The sequence below is a fragment of the Haemaphysalis longicornis genome, unplaced genomic scaffold (genome assembly GCF_048455015.1).
Source record: "Haemaphysalis longicornis isolate Haplotype H1 unplaced genomic scaffold, Haemaphysalis longicornis Haplotype H1 scaffold_32, whole genome shotgun sequence".
NCBI classification, from domain to species: Eukaryota; Metazoa; Arthropoda; class Arachnida; order Ixodida; family Ixodidae; genus Haemaphysalis; species Haemaphysalis longicornis.
Genome location: NW_027526343.1, coordinates 309313 through 327105, shown reverse-complemented (window position 1 = coordinate 327105; position 17793 = coordinate 309313). Strand labels below are relative to the sequence as shown.

The window sequence follows — 17793 nt, the reverse complement described above, 5'->3', positions numbered from 1 at the left end:
CTAACGTTTTTGTCGTATTTGAATTGCAAGTGTTCAATGCAACGGACAAAAAAGTGAGGAGATAGCACACTGGTAGTGCATTGGGCTGCTACTCGGCAGACCCAACTTCAAGTCCCATCGGGTCACACATGCGTTATTTATTTATTCACCGCGGTGGCCAATTTTCTGCCAGGAGAACAACAAAAACAGCAACAACAACAACACCACCAACAACAGCTGCAACAGCAACAACAGCAATACAACAGCAACAGCAGCAACAACAGCAACAATACATCAGCAGTAACAGCAGCAGCAGCAACAACAACAACAAGAACAACAACAACAACAACAACAACAGCAGCAGCAGCAGCAGCAGCAGCAGCAGCAGCAGCAGCAGCAGCAACAACAATAACAATAACAATAACAATAACAATAACAACAACAACAATAACAACAACAACGTCTGTTTTCTTTGGCAGAAAGGAGCAGTTGGGTTTCCGCTTTTATAAAGCGTGCTCAGTTCGTCAGCGCATGGATTTCGTCTTGACATTTACTATTTTCCCGTCTTACCGCTGTTTTCCTTTGAGTTAAAAAAAAAGTACGCGTCTGTTCACTGCCTTCTCTTTTTCAGCATGACCGTCATTCAGAGCTCGAGGAAAATACAGACGCGAAAGCTCTACTCTGTTCATGAGTACCCATATCATTTAGTGCGTTCCTTGGTATTATTTTTTTGTTCGTCAACCATGTCCGCGAAAAAATGGATGGTCGCGAACAGCTGCTGCCGTCGTTCCCTTCTCCGTACTTGCATAAATACATCGCGGGCCCGCAGCGACGGCAGCCGGTGCGGGACCCGCGAGCGCGATAAGCCGCGCATGCGCAGTGGGCGTCTGGTGCGAACGCCGCAGGTGTTACCGCGCACGCGCGACTCAAGCCGGCGGTTTTCCGGAGAACGCAGGTGCGAGCGCTCTCGTTCGGTTAGTTGCGTGCAGGGAGGGAAACCCGCGACCGCACTGCGCCCGTTATAAAGTGATGTATCCTTCCGCCAGCGAGAGTGCAGTCCACGCAGCGCTACGCACCTTTCGAATTTGTTCCAACACAACCAAGATGCTTAACTCCTTAAATCTTTGATGAAGGTACACGTTAACAACCGGTCTATCAAACCAGGGAGGAGAAGGAGGAGCTGAGTTTTGTTACAAAGCCAAGGTCTTAGACCTACCCTTGCTGAATAAACGGCGCTGCACCGAACTCCCGTGATAAGGCACAGGGCCCGGATAGTGCACGTTGTGCGGGCGAGCACCGTTGAATTCAAACCACGAGCCTGGGAAAAAAAACAGTGTAGGCTGTTCGCGCGTGGCCACTGAATAGGCGCTTGTTGGCGTCGCGGTGAGCCGTGGAGTCTGAGTCGGTTGAAAACCTCAGAGAAGCTTCAATGAACGACACGAGTGAATCTGACGAAGGCCGTGCTTCGACGGGAACATCAAACGCAAGACTGGAATTGATCACTTTGATGCTGGATGTACCCATGTCTCTACGGAGAGAATAAGCGCTTCTACCGTGCCCTTATACAGCGACCGAGCAAGAAAATATCTCCCCCACCCTCCACAAAACGTTCCGCCGGAAGCCGTGCCTCGTTACCAGAACTTCCGGCGCCTGTTTTCGTTTTGAGGCACCGATGATAAGGGGAAGCCAGCCGCAACGTTTCGTGTCATCAGAAGGCAAGACTTTTAAAAATCTTCACTGAGACGCGCTATTTGTGGTACTGCTGTGCGTGAATAAGACCGATGTGAGGAGGAGTGTTCGTTTTGAGAGCACGAAAACTGGTAATGAACGTTCGATGCTTTCAGTGAAAGCGCGTCGAAGCCTCCGAGGGGCTGTGAAAGTCAAGTGTTCGGAAAGAACGTGGATTGTCAGCGGGAATAGAACGAGAGATTGAAGTCTGTAATTCATATTCGGTGCCTTCTGCAAGGTAAGCAACACAGATTAGCAATCGGGCATCCCCGTGGGAGTAGGGTGCTTTAATCCAAGTTTGAGACCGTTAAAAAAAAAACGTAGATTTGGAGCTTAGACACGTGAAGATGCTGATTGATCTTTCGGATTGTTTAGAAGTGCGCTTAGCATTATACGGAATATTTTCTCCCGTTAAGTCTCCGTCTTTCAAAGGCCGTTGTTTTGTGACCTAGGCATGATGTGCATCTGTTTTTATAAAATGCCTGAACATGCACACGCAGAGAATTGAAAGGCATGATACTGACTGCGCGCTTCGCACTGACTTTTAGAGAAATTTCCAGAAGGGCTTAAAAACAGGCAAGGATGAAGGAATCAGACGAGACGAGCGGTGGCTCAAGACTGGTTTATTTTGTTGTAATCGCTCAGAATTTATGTGTTCGACTTCAACAACAACAACAAAAACAAAAAAACAACAGAAAATTCAGAAAACTACCATAGCAAACGCTTTCCCGTCCCCCTTTTCCACATAAAACATTCGTCCCACAAAAACGCAGAAGCCGCTGAACAATCAGCAGAGGTGGGAACCGCAGCAAACACCGATTTTATGATATATGGTCCGTTTATCGGTGAGCCTAATTGAAGTTTCTCTAATGCAGCCCTCAGCTATCCAACTTTTTGAGATTTTTATTTTTTTTCAGGCCAAACGCAAAGTTACTGCGTGATTTCATTCAAATTAGTTGTTAGTCGATATCCGGCTTGCCCGGTTCTCTTGTCCTTGCTTGTATTCAAGCGCTGCTGTGAAAATGCCTTCTTGCCAACTTGCCAAGCTTACCACCACTCTATATTTTTGAGACTCTTTCGCTCATGGTGGTTAGCTCCGTAAAAAAGCTGAAAAGTTATACGAAATTTTTTAGAAACAAATATATAGAAAAAAAGTATTCCCAGATATTTTAGAAAGAAATATAAACGGTCTTTTCTCTAAATTCTTATTTTATAGATTTTCTTTCACCAACGTGTACCCTAGCTCCAGTACGAAAGCAAGTGATTTTGACAATAAATAAAGTAAAATATTATCCTACTAGTACACTTGCCATCGGTAACTTATTAGCAATTATTTTATTATTCATTGATACCCACTGCCGCTTCAATCACGTAAAGCTGCCAAAAGCAGGCGCTCTGCAGATAATAATTTCCGTCCAATTAAACCTAACACACTGCGCAGTTTTCGGTTCAGGCAAAAAAACAGTTGTGCTCGTTGCGTTCGGGCGAACAAGAAACAAAGCGCCTTCCTCATTATTGCGAGTTACGCTGAACAACATCATTGCTCAGTCTAAAGCTTACTCTGCATTCTTTTTCGGTTGCGTTTCCAACACAGCTGCCGACGGCGCGCTCGGATAACTCCCACAGAAAAGGCACAGGTGCGTCCGCGCGTTCGCGCGTGCGCAAAGAGGACGCCGTGCACATGTGCTCTCTCCCCCTCCCCAACTACTGGCAATGCATACCACCAAAAAAAAAGAAAGCACAGTGAGGAACGAACACCGAAGAGGCCAGCGTCGGCCGTTACCGATCTCGATAACGTCTCCTTTTGCTCTCCGTTATCTAAACGTAGCAGGCGACGGGAGTAAAGGCACCCGTCGACTGACGGTCACAGTTCCGGAAGGCGTTGTTCTCGGCTTCCGGTTCGGCGCACGCATCCGGCCGCAAGTGCGGCGGCTGCCGGCGCTGCGGGAGCTGCTTCGAGCCTCTGCCACGTCGCCTGGGAAACCTGACCTCCTGGAGGACCTCGAACTCTCTTCAGCATAGGTCAGTTCTTGCTCCGGCTACGTTTCTTGTCTTTTCTTCTATGGGACGGGTCGACTCATTGGAGCAGTCATGGTGAGTGTCCAGTTTTGACCGTAAGGGAAGGGTAAAACTTCGGCGGCGCGAACTGTCTTCCAGACAAGGGATGATCCGTTTTGAACTGCGTCATTGGCGTATGTTTGTTGTGGTTCGCGCTGGCTTCGCTAACGGGTCGCAATGCGGGGATAACACGATGCTTATGATGAAATGATTCGTTATAATGGGCAGTTGGAGATTACGCAAAACGTATAAGAGGACCATGCAGGCGGGCACGTGACCTCGTGCGTTCCGGCGGCATGAAGCGAGGTAGAGTCGCGACATAATGTGATCGTGGTCACTCATAGTCGTTGCCGTCACATTTGGCGAATAATGTTTTCGTTTTCTAGAAAAATTGTCAGCATGTTATTTCTGAACTTTTGTATATGAAAATGCCATTGTGAGCGTAGGAGGTTCCGCTTAAGACCGTTTCAGTTTTGGGACCTGTAGTCACCTAACCATAACTTAAACAACCATTTTGGAAATATTCTGTTGAACTCAGATCTTCATCCGTCTGATTGGTAATCGTTGGTTCCTATGACCTTCTACTGTATAATAAGTGATAACGGTGGGGCTTAGTGTTATGAGGTGGCACACGCAAGCCCACGCCCATTACCAGCTGGAGGAGAAATGGCAAAGACAGCTCTTCACCGTAGCAGACTTTAAGCGTATGTTCCATTCTCTCAACTCTCCACGGAGAGGTTGAACTTGCCCGAGACGTTTCGCTCGGCGTTCACGCAAAGTACTTGTCGCAGTCATGGTTTCCCACTCTCACGAGCGGGCCATACGCAACCTAACTCAGCACCTTTGGCGTCGTAGCCAGCACGCTGGAGGAAGGAAGCAGGACTAACAATGGACAGGACAAGCACTTGCCCCTCGGTTGTCCTGCGTACTGCTTTTCTTCTTCGAACGCTTGAGCTCACTGTCTTCAACGTTTGAGAACGTGAAGCACACTAGTCCATTTTGGCGTCTAAGGGCTTCGGACTTTGTGCCGAATACTCAAAGACTGTATCCGTTGTTCTACCATTGTGCACCTGTCTGGGAAATAATCCGATTAGTTTCTTTCTGACAGCATTGTTTAAACTCGCCACTTCCTTTGCCACTTCCAGCATCTAAATACACCGTGAACAAAGATCTCGTACCTGCATTCAGAAAGTCATAATGGAGGTTGTACATAAAAGTTTGTTGCAATGAAGCAGCATTTCTGTTTTTATTGCGCAGCTATTTTGTATATAAACTAATAGTGTATGTTGTCTACTTTTCTGAACCGCTTTTAAGTACATGCTCGTTATGGTACAGCTGAGGACGTTGTATTAAGAGGAAGCGATTGTATAACTGAGATTGGACTAATATATTCCGCAACATCATAATTGTACACATTTTGATCACACCCAATATCGTCATTTTGCATGTAGCACTAAAGAAGTTATTAATTACACTAACACCTACTCGCGTAAAATGTATAAAACGGTATAAAAATTACTTTCACATAAGTTGCGTCTATCTACTACGTCTGCTGCATGTATGCGTCAATTGCTCTCGCGAAGGCGCTGTCATGTGTACTAATGCGCAACAGGTGTCTCCATTCCTTGTTATCTTTTTTCTTGCACTGTAGTAACTGCTAAGTCTTTTTAGTTGGGCATCTGAACAATTAGTACATGTAAATTGGCTAGAAATTCCACGTCGCACAGAAAAGCTTCCCTTAGAGTTACGGCTGATCACTTGCATCTCTGAGTTGGATTGCAGCACATTTAGCGTACAAAAACTGCTCATAGAGTTACTTCTGACTGCGTACGTCTTTATATTATTTGGCTGAACCAACCGCTGCGGTGGCTCAATGGCTAAGGTGCAGAAGCTGTGTGCACAAGGTTGCAGGTCCAATTCCTTGTCACAGAGGTTGTTTAAGGTGGAAACCTTAAACGCTTGTTGGTCGAAGCTTTATAAGACGCTAAGAAGCCCAGAGGGTTTAAATTAATACGTAACTTTTCACTACAAGGCGCCCATACCCTAGGTGTAGCTTCAACGCGTTAAACGCCAATTCAATTTTGTAGTGGGTGGAATCGTCTCTTAGTCGTTCACCACCACCACCACCGCCATCATCATCATAATCAGTATCATCATCATCACCTTCATGATTTTACTCCAAGTTCACTGCAGGATGAAGGCCTCTTCCATTCACTTCCATCCTCTCATATCCCGTGCAGACTGCATACGTTATTTGCCACCAAATTTCCTCATCCCATCTCTCTATCGAATTAACGGTATCCCTAACCATTGCAGTCCACCGCTTGTCCGTTGTCTGCAACAGATGTCCAGTTCAACGCCACTTTTTCATTTTGACTTCAGCTATAGGGTTCGACAACCCGAGTTTGCTCCCTAATCCAAGACGCTAGCCTGGTATCTGTAAGCGCCTCTCCTACCATTCTTCTTTCGATGGCTGGGGATGGTGGCGTCGACATTCCCTTTGTCCTTACTGTGCCCAGCCTGGCACCCTCTGCCATATAGTATGGGAGTGACAACATACTTCAGACTTGCCCACTTTTCGCAACCCCACCTTCGAGCAGTGGAGTGCTTCCCTGGCCAGCCCAGACCCAGATATCCAGCTCAAACTGGTGACCCTAGCAAGGGCAGCTAGCCGAAGCCAAGGCATCCTGGACTAGGTATGCCTTCCACAGGGCGAGATTCATACATCAGTCTTTGCTCTATAAATAAAAATATTTATTCTGTTTCTCTCTCTCTCTCTCTCTCTCTCTCTCTCTCTAGATGCCTGGATGGTCGATCAACGATTTATTTTAAGGTTTTAGTAAGTGCCCAAGTTTCTGAGCCCTAAGGTATCCCATTGAGCACCCGCTGGTTCGATACATTTGTTTTCAATGACAGGGTAGCCTACCGTTCATCATTTCGGAGTGTTTGCCGCATTTCCTAGGGCCCATAGAAATTCTGTACTTCTAAGCCTGATTTCCCCGTTATAGTCTGGATCGGCAATCGCAACTTGCCCAAATTCCCCCACCTCTTCTAGTATCTGCTTTCCCAGAAAAGAACGGATGCTCTCTGTACATCTATTCAACACTACTTTTGCCATGCCGACATTAATCATTAATCCTACATGGCTTTCTGAATACAGTTCCTGAAGGATTGAGTGGAGGTCTTGTGCAATGTCACTGAACAAAGCGAAGTCATACGTACGAAGATGTTAGCTTCATAGCCGTTATGAGGCGGATAAAAGATTTTACGTTCAACACAAAGAATACTACAAAACTTGGGCCAAACATTGAGAAGTATTGACTAATTAACTGTCCTGAAATGGTGGCACGGGGAGTCGTTTGGCACAACTGCTTGCTCGTTCATGCCCTGACTTAAAGGAGCCATGAAGAGAAATTACAACTTCGTGTAATTTGAAAGAACTAGGATTCAGTATTTCACTCAACTCCATTACAGCCACAAGAGATGTTTTTTAACAAAAAAAAGCAAGAAGTATTTGAAAACTTTCAAATTTTGCGCCACAGTGACGTGTTATGAGCAAGAATGACGTCAGACGGGCCAACGATAAAACATAATTTTCAGTGCGTTATCTGCACGTTAGCATTCAAGTGATGCGGTCAAATGGAACTAGAGGCCCCATTACAGACATCAAGTCATGCGTCGTCGCGACAGGTCAGTTAGGCAGCCGCCAATCGCACAAACAAGGTTCCGTGACGTCATAGAGAAGTTGCGGGAAATTGGCTAGGGGGTCGCGACTACTTCACACGTTTTCTTTAATATCTCCGTTATTTGTTCGAAGATCGCGATGATATTGGTATCATTGTTATCGGGACTAAGCAGTCTTTCTAATAAACCCAACTTGTATTTTGTCTTCATGGCTCCTTTAAGACGAAGTCGTCACTTGAGCGTATGACGACAGCGGTTGTTTGGCACGCTAGAACGAGCTCATTTTCGGTATCGACTCCCCACTCGGTGTACCTCTCGACCAAGGAATACTTTTAAAGACCATAGCCTTTCTTGAGGTGCATTATACCTAAAATTTTGGTCTGTCTGTCTGTCTGTATGTATGTCTCTCTCTTTATTCGGACTTCCGAGCAAATTTTCAAGTAAAACCTGAACGAGAGGTTTATATTGGCGAGACTTTTCCAAACCAATAAGTCCGGAAACGCATAGGAAACATGCTCTCTACTTGTTAACATTCCTCTGCAAAAAGAAAACACCAATACGTAATTAGTATTTGTAGTGTTCTTTTAAATAAACATACATGGCTGCATGGTTTTTGCGATAGCGAATAAAAAAGATACTTGTTGAAAACTATGTTTTGACCTAAAAATACGAAACGCGCTTCCGCCCGGACACACACATCGTTGAGGGCATTGCCCAACAGTAACGAAAGATTCCAGCCGAGGGCGTGCGAGCAGTGGAACACGGGAAAATTGAATTGATTTGAGCATACCTCCAACGTTTTTATCGTGCGAGGAGCGGGACGGGAAGGAGAGGAGCGTGAGAGGTGGGCGGAGGTGCAAAGGGACGCATTTACGTGGAAGGGGCGGCCGAAGACTATAGTTTTTCCACAACATTTGCAGCGAAGGGAGCAGATACGCGGCCAGTTTTAGATCGCAGCTCTTGAGCGACCGCTTCTGTGATTTCGCGGCGTACCTTAGCGTAGGCGTCGCTGTAGCCGAGCCGACACAACGAAGAGGCCACCGAAGATAGAGCGAGCAGGAGAGCGGAGGATGAAAGCATGGTGAAAGTGTGACGGGGAGGGTGGTATGCCGAGGCCACAAAGAAATGCCCCCGGCGGCGATGCGGTCGCTGATGACGCGATCACTACTTGAGACGCAGCAGCTATGCGCCGTCGCCGAGAATACTGCAGTTAGCGCTGCGCTCAAATTTCGCACCAGGGGCATCGTAATCGTCAGTCATTTTTTTTCTCCTAGAATACCGACGGACTTGTTATGAATTAGGGCCGATATTATACCACTACCTGCCTACACAGCCGGTGCCTAGGGAGCCAGCGAGCTGAGAAATGTCGAGCGGAACGGCACGCCATCGCACGCAATTCTTTACAGCAAAGCTGTATACCTCCACCCCTCAACGGTTTCATCCCCGTGGGCAAAAACGCCTAGGCGCCAAAGCTTAAGACTCCGAGCGCATGCGTGAGTCTGATCAGTCATGCAGCATAGAGCTCAGAATTCGTTTAAGGAAACCACAAAACAAGCATCGAAACCGCATTATGGATGATAAGGCGCCCCCAAACAATGGACCCCCCAAATGTATTCCTGGTAAAGACTTGGTTTGAAGATTATATTTGAAGCCTTAGGCAGGACTAGTGTCGCTAAATAGAGTAGTTCTTGCCCAAGACGCCAAGCGCATGCGTCAGGGTAGGCCGGACGTAGCATTTGCGCATGTTTGGGCGCATTTCTGCTGCTGAAATGCCGTAACACGCGTTGATTCACATTCGGAACAACGTCAGTCGCGCGCAGTCGCAGAGCACGGAGGGCAAGCTAAGCCTACCAGAGTTGACCGACTCAAACGCATAAACAGAGCAAAATGGCGTCGAGCATTAGCCGTCGCAGGGTAAACAAGTGTCACGTGATGTGAACTGACCAATGATAGCGGCGGCGGCACGGAATAATAGGAGAAAAGAGTGCCGATACTCTGTACCCTTAACTAGTGACACTATCCGAGCGCAAGCGACAAGCCCGCCGAGACGATGAGAATCATTTCATACCCTCCTCCATCACCCTTTGTAGTGGTTTACAATAGCTTTGCTGGACAGCCATTTTCGCAGGGCGAGATAGCGACCAATTGTTTTTTACCTTTGATTAAATCGGGGTTTTCGCCGTGGTAATTTAAATTACCATGGGGTAATTCAATTTGTTGAAAGGAGTATCAGGAGCCTTGAAAAAGAAATTAAAGTAGGCGAATACGTCTAGGAGCACAGAAAGAGAAGAAACAAAAAAGTTACTAGAAGCTTATAAAGCAGTCAAACTAAGAATCAAAGAACTTTTCGCGATAACACTAAAAACAGTGCGCTGCTTCTTGAGGCCAAAGCTGGCTGCAGACAAGGACCTATGTGAGCAAATTTTCTCTACTTTATGAGGTTTGTGTATGCTTCGAAAACGATATGAAAAGAATTGAGCCCTTTGTAACGGAATGCCAAAGTATTCATCCAGCTTAAACAAGAAGGAAGCTATACCTTCTTGAAGCACTGGGTGTTACCGTTGAGGGAAACAGTAATGGCTCTACAGGTGAAATCATCATCAGGAAAGCGGGTGGAGTATTGCGGGAGAAAAAAAAAATGGGAAAGCGCAAAGCTGCCGATGCAGGGCCTTCAGAACAATTGTTAGCTTCAGTGTATAATAGAGAAAAAAACTGAGTCGCAGCTGAAAGAAAAGATTAGCAGCAGTACGTTACTTATTTACATAGCAAAGATAACAATCACCACCACCCCAATTCAGAAGGGAAGCTTTTAGTCGTCGTCATCATCATCATCATCATTACCAAATTCGCGGGCTCCGCTTAGCCCTCAGTGCGGTCTGCAGTACCTGGCATAAGGCGTAGCTGTTGGACCAACCAGTGCCAACCGTTAGCGATCAACACCTCTGTTACCCATCAGCACATCGATCGTATTGGGTATGCAAACATACTTTAGCTATACAAACACCAACGCACACGTATAAATTGCTGTGGCGCCATGTTCGTCTCTTAGACTATCAGATGTTATTTTTGAGCATACCTATTTATTCAAACTTTCAGAACCATTACCGACTACGGCTTTGTTTTGGAGTTTTGTTTCTGCGGCAAGTTTGGTTAGCTTACGAGCGAAATTTGACAGGAAGGGCCTTGTGAGTTTATGTACAAGCAGCTACAACAAGATTACTTTGAGACAGCCGCATCGTTTGTGCGCAAAAACACATGTGTCTTTAGACAACGAATAGACTACTGCTGACACGAACATAGTCGCCTTCTGCAGTTTTTTTGCTGCGGGAGCCACGCTTGTAGCAGCTCTTTCAAATGGCTTACAAGCTGAACCCAAGAAAAGCTGAGCCCCGCCTTCTAAGTGCTTGCGATGAAACCATCGGTACCTTGTGGGTCTCTTCTTCAGGTACTGGTCGCGAACCGAAACTTCTGATGCCGTGAAACTTCTGATACCACAAACCGTCATGCATGATAATGGACACCCTAAAGCTACGGTAAAAAACCTTTTCATTTAAAACCGTCATCGAGCTGAAACAATGCATGCGAGGCCCTGCGGGGAATCGGCAAAGACTGAGTGCAGTGACCCGAAAAAAAAGAAAGAAATAATGACTGCGGTAGACCGAGCAAGTGCGCACTGCCGCCGAATAGTGGGCAAACAAACCTGCTCAGGTTGTTTGACTTTTTTTTATTCCTCGTGAACTGCACAGCGACGAATAGAGCTGCTTTTTATCCTCACCTAAATAAAAACAGAAGTGGCGCATAAAGGTTGTCCAGCATGGGCAGATTATTATATAAAAAAACCGGTTGTTCGGTGAAAGTACCTACCGAGCATTCGTGTCCAACTTCTTGTTGCAAAATGGAAACCGCAAAATAAAATTCTTTTGCGATGTTCGCGCGCAAATGACCAAGCACTTTCCAAACACGCACATTCTATAGGGAAGCGAACATTGAAATTTCTCAATTTTAGGGTTAAAGCGCCGCACCTACACGTGGGCAACTAGGCGTGCTGTAGCGGAGAGTTCCGGTTAAACCATCTGGGGATCCTTAACGTGCGCCGAAATCTCCTCACACGATCGGTTTCGCGTTTCGCCGCCATCTGAAAAGGAGCCGCCGCAGCAGGGAATCTAACCCGCGTCCTTGAACGCAACTCAGCACAATGCCTTATACGCTGTCACACGGGCACTTTCAATCGCGGCTGACACAATCCAGATCGAGCTCAATCCGGATCAGGCGCTGCTACACGGCAGCTTCAATAGCGACCGAGCCCGATCCCGCTGGAACTCAATCCTGGTTTCTCAAGCGCGATTGAGGTCTCCAAGCGCGATCGGACAAAAGCGGCGATACCTTCGTTCCCGCTGACTAATGACACAGAAAGTAACAACTTCCACTAATCCCAGAAATTGTATCAAATAACTTGAACCAAATAAGCGTGCAGGAGCATTTATATAGTCACGTATACCCACGACAGCGCAAAGTTACCGGACGCCGGCCGAGAAGTACATTTTTGGCGCCGTCTGCCGTACGTGAGTGTAACCGGTGTAAGTTCTCGATCGGCATTGAAACGTGCCTTGTAGCAGCGGTGGTCGTCGAGTGCGCTCGAAAAGTCAATCGCGCCTCGCTTCAATCCGGATTGAAAGTGCCCGTGTGACAGGGATATTAGTCACTAAGCCACCACTGCGGCTACTTTTTGTATGTATTCCAGCCAGCCCTAACTTCCCGGTTTCAAAAGCTTGGCCTATGAACTATGAAGCACCTCTGCCATGGTAGCTTCGCACGTTGTCAAGTGTCTTAAAGGGGCCATGAAGAGAAAACACAAGTTTGGTTCATTAAAAAGACGGCCTCATTAGAATCATACTGACACCACTTTTAACGTAAACTTCGCTCAAATAAGCTACATCATTAGGAAAAAATTGAATGGCCATGCGACCCACTAGCTCATTTCCCACAACAGAACCTATGATGTCATACGAGCCAGCTGTGCGATTGGCGGAGGCCGGCAAAAGCAAACACTAATGAGGCAGAGCTTATAAGCTCCTAAAAGCAGTAGAAATGGTGGGAGAAACAGAAGTTACGAAAGCACACGTAAACATAGAAGTACCAATGCTTACTGCTGTTGGTGCTGCGCGCACTATGCTTGGTTTAGCTGCACAGGACTGCGAGGCTTTGGGGTTGTCTCAGACTGCACTGGCCGATTGACGCAAGCAACGGCGTCTTACGTGACCATATCTGTCGAGCGAACACTGTGTTTTACGAAACAATTTTTTCTCCCTGACAAAAACAAGCCAGGTTTAAATACGGTCGAAAACAAACCATAGGCAGGAAATGAAATTGCCGTGGTATGGTGGCGCCATATAGGTTTACTAACAGTAAACAAGGCTTCACCATCGGCTGTAGAGCGGTCGGTCGCTGTGGTGTCATTGCAGACCACGAGAACACACCATTTAGCCGGAAAATCGAAATTTTAATTTAAATGGAATAATGGTTTGCATCCGCAGAAGCACTAGGGGCACTATAAAACACGAAATCTTTCGAATAAAACAAACTTGCATTTTGTCTGCAAGGCCTCTTTAAGGATGCTTTTCGAGGTAGTGCTGTGGGCCCCTTAAATCTGGACAGAAGCTGCTCAGCTCATCGGTGGCCCGAGAGAGCCTTCTTTTATTGGGGTGGAAGGATTGGGTTCCGCGAGGGCCACGTAACAGCTTTTTGGCTGTTTTGTGAAGCCATCTATACTATTTTATGCACCCTATAGCGTAGATGGGGTTATCTATTTTGTTTTTTGAAGAGCCAAAGGAGCAGTATCGATATTACTTTTATTTGTCCTCAAACGCGCTCAAGGTTTCATTTGCGCTAAGTTATGTTTGTACGCCCGAACTTTGCATCGAGGGTTGTAGTAATGATGATACGCGTTTTCGGTGCTTTTCTGGGCCAGTGTTACCAGGCGCGGGCCTAATTTCAGTACGAAGCAATTTACGGCAAGTAATTCCGGATTCAAACGCCTGCTTCCGGGCCTCGAGCCTTAGGTTAGCTATGCCCCATCATAAAAGCTGTCATTTAGGTAAGAAGCGCAGACCACGCATGTACACGCACACACAAACACGCGTGCATATATTCTGCTCGCACTTACGCTAAGGTAAAAAAATACTCCTTAATTAAAGACAGTTATCGATGGTGATTTCCACGTGCACTTTTACTGCAGTGTATAAAGCGTGCGTGTTGCCCTACTGCTTTTTGAGCACAGATCAGTTTTGAGGGCTTTAGGGGACGCATTTTAGGTGGGTCGTGCCAATACGCCGAATTTCCGGACTGGTGGAAAGTTCTGGAGCATGGATGAATAGCAGTGCAATAATGTTTTGAGTGGGCTGCTTGCTACCTTGTTTGGTATTAACGAGTGTCCGTTGTAGCTTTTACAGCAGAGCTGTTTGAGTTGGAACTTGGTCCGGTGGCGTTAACAAAAACAAAAAAACAAAACAAAAAACTGCGCCGCCTGGGAAGGGTGCACCACCGCAGATAGGTTATTATAACAGTGAAACCGGCTTTCGCGTCTGCTCGCGTGTGAAAATGAGGGCTTATGCGTATGCGCACCCGTTACTAAAAAGGAGAGTCTTTTTTGGGCTGCTAAAACGCAAGAAAACTAATTGGCGCAGCTTGCTTGCTCCAGTCGTGCAAGGCTGGAGAAACAGCAGAGCTGGGGATCGACCTGGCTTCTTCCCCTGGGATCCGCCGCCATTGAGGGGACCGACCGGAACGGCCTGGTTAGAATTCGGCTAAGTTTGGCTTCACCTCTCAACGCCTAGCCTAGTGTACCAAGAATATAGCAAAACCTAGCATAACTGAGCAAAGCCTAGCAAATGTCAGCAAAACCGCACGAAGGTAGCTCTACTCCAGCTCCGCCATTTCTCCAACCTTGCACCACCAGTGCAAGCTGCCGCAATTTTTTGATTGGGATACCGTAATTACCCGATTCTAACGCGCAGTTTTTTTTCCAGAAAAATAGGTCGAAAAATTGCATGCGCGTTAGAATTAGATACGAAACCGAAACTGCCGAAACAACGGAAATTTCGTCCCGCCCATCGCCATCTCAATATGGCGCCAAAGCTTTTAGCAACGATTTTTCGCACGCAGGAAGCATAGGCGCCTAGGCTTTTCTATCGACGTTCACACAAACCGTCAAATCGTTCCACTTGCGCGCTTGATAACAGCAATGGCAGCAGCGGCTCTCACGCGTTCAAAACGAGCGGTCGCCAGAAGCGTGCTCCTCTGGAGAAGCTCGCAGGATGGGCGTGCGAGGCGTGGGTCACGATCCCAGCGACCATGGTTGAACGCCCGTTATGAAGTGTGGCATCGCGAACGCGCTTGACGGCACCAAGGACGAGATGTTGTGGTCAGCGGAGAGCGACGAGGAGTGAGATGAGTGAGATTACTTCGAGAAATAAATCGCCCGTTTCCCTCGCATTCGTTTGTCTGGGTCACAAAGTTCCGTGCGCGTTACAATCGGAGGTGCAAGTTTTTTCGTTTTTTTTTTGGCCGGGAAAATTGGGTGCGCGTTAGAATCGGGGGTGCGTTAGAATCGGGTAATTACGGTATTTGAATGAATGATTTAATTTTTGGATAGTGTCTTCCTACCTGAACTGCAACTCATGAAACAAAGGCTAGAAGATTTTGTCTTGTAGTAAATACCCTGCTGGCTATTCCACGATTCGCTGAATAACCCTGTTTACACGCAGGCAAAGATGCCGTGGTTCAACTAACATTTCAGGCTAAGGCCAGCTGTGCAGGCATTACCGCAGAGTAGGCTGCGGAAATCAGATGTTTAAAACGCTAATTGGAAATTGCAGTGGCTAAGTGCAGGGTAAAGAGCTAATTTTCTCACTGATTTATCTATCGGACCCCTAGGCTCGCCATACCAAATAAGGCTGAGTGCAGAAACGATGTTTGAATGCGGGATTCTCTCCTTAAAGTAACTAAGAAATCTAAAATGGTGTCAATATGACTTTTCACATTACTTCAAAGATTATTTTCTGACAACTTTTATGTTGTCAAAGAGCTTCATAGGCCATGCCGTAAAACACGAGTTCAATGATCTTCAGTTAATACAGCGCACATGTGTTCATGGGGGAATCTGTACGTTAGCAAAATTCCTGCTGTTCTGTTTCCTTCTGTTTTGAGCAGCCGCAGTATTTTATTTCGGCTGTAAAGTTATGCGTAAGTACTAAATGCGGAAACTGTATTCGAACACGCAATTCAGGACAACGCTAAAAACGCGGAGCACCTTTTGTAAAAGTACTTGACAACTGTGGCAACGTTCGTCGCTTAAAAATAAAGAAAAATCACAGAAAAAAGTAAACAGCTCCACAGCCACAGCTTCCAGTTGAATTTTTGTGACGAAATTTTCTCATTTATTCCTTGCTTTGCATGTATGCTGCCGTTACATCTCACTAGCACCTGTTCCCAGCTTCGCTTGTGTTTTTAAACAAAAACACTTGACATGCATTTTTACACCTATTTAATTAGCGCACTATAACAGACAGAATATTAAACACGTAAAACACGAATTAAAGCACATGAAATTGGTTGGATGTTTGGGGGTCATCGCCGGGGTCTTAGCGCTCGTTCTTATGCCCAACGTTGGCGGTGCTCTACCGCTTCGTTGTTCGGTAGAAAAAGATTACCGGATATACAGATTACGCATTTTTATCAGCAGTTTCCAGCACATAATCTAAAAAAAAATTCGGGAAGCTTGCACTCACGCCCAAGACTTGAATGGCGAAGCTGTTGTAGGTGAGCAGTGCCGGACACATACTCAGGTTTTATTATCATTGTTTATTTGCATAATTGCGGTGCTAGCAATTGTTCTATGCATCGAAGAGGACGTCGTCTTCTTCGCAGCGAGCGGTGTATGCAAAGTCATCCCCCCCCACCATTGTAGGCTTCCACCTGCTCAACTGGCGAAGCTTACACTACGTCGAGCAAGGCTTGAACACTAGCGAAGGTGCAGTATTTCTTTCTACGTGAGCACTGAAGGACACATCACCACGCATTTGTACAAGTTTGAAATTGTTTTTTTACATGTGTCGTCGTTGCTTTGCACTGTGCTAGTAGTAGTCATCGCCATGTGCGTCGATATCATCGTGTTCCTAATGCCAAGCATTACATGCGCGGTAGCGCTTGAGGACAGCGCTGGAATTTTTTTTTTTAATAAAGCGCGAGACACATGCACGACTAGAGCATGCGATTGGCATGCGACTTATCGTTATGACTGATCGTTAAGACGGGCTTTGACGTCGTAAGCTCGGAGAAGAGGCTTACGACGTGCGACTGTTGAGCCAGATGCAATCGTACGGTCCTTGCGACCGTCGTGCGGCAGCAGCCCAGCCCGAAGGTGTTGTCATAATGAAGTCACTCTGAAAGTTTCTTTCAAAGTCTCGAGGAAGCGCTAGTGTCAGTTTCGAGTCGATTGGTATGAGGAGCACACAGTAAAACAACAAATGAGGCAGTGCAGGGTGACATAGGGTGGGCCTCCTTCGAAGTGAGAGAAGCACAGAGCATATATATTTTGAAGAATCACTTAGAAATATTGCCACGAAGCCAAAGATGACGCAGTTGTCTTCCAGGAAAACACGTTTATTGGAGCGAACTTGTGCTCCCCTAAAAACTCAAAGATTTCACAGGCGGCGAAGACGTGACCAGGCGAGCATCGGCGAGATGAATGCCGCGGCGTCTGCTCTGCGGTCATTTTTCTCTCGGCGCGAGGGCTTCTCGAACAGTCGAATTGCATCCAGAACACTGTAGATCATAGAATAGCGGTCATTTTTATCTCGGCGCGAGGGCTTCTCGAACAGTCGAATTGCATCCAGAACACTGTAGATCATAGAATATTATTCTAGGCTGGTGACGTTAGTTCGCGCACTCTCTGTAGAAAAGGAGATAACACGTGCGGCATAAATAATAGAGCATGCGCTTCACTTGGCCGACGGATAACACAGATAACATAGCCCGGCGCAGCCGGTCGGTAAAAACAAAGCATTAACAAACAAACCCAAAACATGGTTCGTGGCAATATTGATGACCAGAGATGGGCGGGCAGAGTGTTACGGTATCTTTACGTGGATTGATTGATTGTAGGGTTTTATCGCGCCGACGCAACGTAGGCGATGAGGCGCGCCGTAGTGGAGGGCTCCGGATTAATTTTTACCACCTGGGGATCTTTAACGTGCGCCGAAATCTCGTACACATGGGCGTTTTTGCTTTTCGCCTCCATCAGAAAAGCGGCCGCCGCAGCCGGGAATCGAACCCGCGACCTCGTAC

General features: G+C 46.6%; 1 protein-coding gene across 3 annotated transcripts in view; it reads left to right on the top strand.

Annotated features, from left to right (window-relative positions):
• Positions 1 to 1737: 1737 nt before the first annotated feature.
• The window catches only part of LOC144177834 (uncharacterized), a 47454-nt gene continuing 31398 nt past the window's right edge, over positions 1738 to 17793 (top strand). The window contains exons 1-2 of one of the 3 annotated variants that reach the window (XM_077705415.1): positions 1738 to 1945; positions 3536 to 3729. The gene's annotated coding sequence lies outside the window, so the exon portion shown is untranslated. Of the gene's footprint in view, positions 1946 to 3312; positions 3802 to 17793 lie in introns of those variants that run through there. The other 2 variants (XM_077705414.1, XM_077705416.1) reach the window with 2 other exon arrangements.